This window comes from Palaemon carinicauda, chromosome 35 (assembly GCF_036898095.1).
Source record: "Palaemon carinicauda isolate YSFRI2023 chromosome 35, ASM3689809v2, whole genome shotgun sequence".
Taxonomy (NCBI): Eukaryota; Metazoa; Arthropoda; class Malacostraca; order Decapoda; family Palaemonidae; genus Palaemon; species Palaemon carinicauda.
This window is the reverse complement of record NC_090759.1, coordinates 54,824,361-54,826,479: the sequence shown is the minus strand read 5'-3', so window position 1 is coordinate 54,826,479 and position 2,119 is coordinate 54,824,361. Positions and strand designations below refer to the sequence as shown.

Sequence of the window (2,119 nt, the reverse complement as noted above, 5' to 3'; positions counted from 1 at the left end):
ATTGATACCTTCCCTTTTATCTGTTCTCCTTTATTTCGACATTTATCTTTCGTTCTTTTAAACACAAACTTTCATCCTCCGTTCACTTCTATCTATGACAGACCTTTTTTTTTCAAAAAGTACAAATAAAGACACTTCTTTTACCTCAGTTCGTAATATTCTATTTCGTCTTTTTTTTCACACTATGTTGGTATTTTCATTTTCAGCAGTTTACTCAGTTAACCCGATGCTGAGTCTCGGGAATTTCATAGAGTCCCATTATCTGGTGACCTTCAGTGCTGGATTTCCCATATCTTAAAAAAAATTGACCATGGACCTTGTACAAAATGCGCATGTAGTTGTTTATCCCATTAGTAATTGCAGTTGTAATGTTGTTTTATTAACGGTCCTTCTGGGGCCACAGGTCGTTGCAGAACTGGCAGCTCAGATCCTGAGGATAGCCCGAGGTCCTTGGGGCTCTGTCACTGCCGGAACCCACAAACGCAACTCCGAACTCATCAACTCCCTTCTGGGACTCCCCAAAGTCATGACCGACGCCGGACGGAGATAGATTCGTACATCTCAATGATGCCTCTGTTCACATTTAGTTTATAGGTAGGTTCCATACGTGTAGAGAGAGGGGGGGGGGGTTGCTAATATTACAATTTAGTTCATTTTGGTATTAATTTTACTTGTGTTAGTTTCTTTTACTATTAATTTTACCTGTGTTAATTCATTTTACTATTAATTTTACTTGTGTTAGTCCATTTTCCTATTAATTTTACTAGTGCTAGTTCATTTTATTATTAGTTTTAATCCTTTATTTTTACCCATTTATCTTTTATTCTCTTTGTAAGTGGGCCACATGCATATATATATTTGAAATAGAAGTAACAATAGAGTTACTATTTTGCTATTTAAAAGTAATAATTAAATTCACTGATTTACAGTGCATAAAACGTAAAAAAGTATATAAATTAAGAATGAATTATCGTGACAATTCCATAATGATAACAAATGAGGTCTAAGACTGGTCTTTATTTTCTGCAACAGGATGAGACTTGCTTGTGACGAGCCTCTTGCTCTCCCATCGTAAGGGCGGACCATCAACACCGAAATAAATGTTGCAAAGCGAATAAATTAACAGTTGTATAATTACCCCCATCTTTGTGATGATAGAATTTCCATTACTGTCCAAACTTCAGCGCCGTAAAGCTGGTTTGCGCTAGGGGATCCTTAGAGCAAATTTTTAAACCATCTTTGCGATGATACTAGGTATTTTGTGTTGGAGGAGAGACAGCTGGCTGTTTTGGCTACATTAACTAATTTTCTGATATCAAGCCATTCAAGAACCTTTAAAGAATACATATTTAAGATACTTACTGGTGTGATCAAATTGTGGAATATTTTCCTTATCAGGTGGTTGAATCGGTGGAACTTCTGAAGTTCAAACTTGTAGCATATGTTTTTATGTAAGTAAAACAGGCTGACATAAGTATCTGCATTAAAAGTAAGTTCACAATTTAGTGCAGTGTTTCAGCTCGCTATACTTAGCCACAGAGCGACTGAGATTTGAAAGTTGTGGTAGCCCACTGGAAACGCCCTTATCTCATAATCTGATACATGAAAAACCCTATTTTAATGTTGTTAATGTTCTTAAGATATTTTGTTTTGATTGTTCACTACTTCTCATGTAGTTTATTTCCTTATTTCCTTTCCTCACTGGGCTATTTTCCCTGTTGGAGTCCTTGGGCTTATAGCATCCTGCTTTTCCAACTAGGGTTGTAGCTCGGATAGTAATAAGAATAATAATGATAGAAATGTGATTACTATCTTAATTTCTTAAGAGGATGGAGTGAGTAAAGCTTTTGCTCTGACCTTATATATATATATATATATATATATATATATATATATATATATATATATATATATATATATATATATATATTAAAGATTAAGGAAACTAAATACTGATATTGACTGAATTGGTCAGCATAATATTCATTATTGATATGCATCAAGTCATTTTTATCAGAAGAAATTCTAATAGCAAGCGTGTTGATGTAATTTTGCTGATGCTACTAAAGGAAGTTTATTGGAAAATTCTTATAATGTTTTCAGATTTTTCTCACCCAAG

General features: G+C 34.2%; 1 long non-coding RNA gene across 1 annotated transcript; it reads left to right on the top strand.

Annotated features, from left to right (window-relative positions):
- The first annotated feature begins 541 nt into the window (after positions 1-541).
- Positions 542-1,123, top strand: LOC137627502 (uncharacterized). The gene is made up of 2 exons (XR_011041169.1): positions 542-594; positions 1,033-1,123. It is a non-coding gene; the product is annotated as an uncharacterized lncRNA (long non-coding RNA).
- The last annotated feature ends 996 nt before the right edge of the window (positions 1,124-2,119 follow it).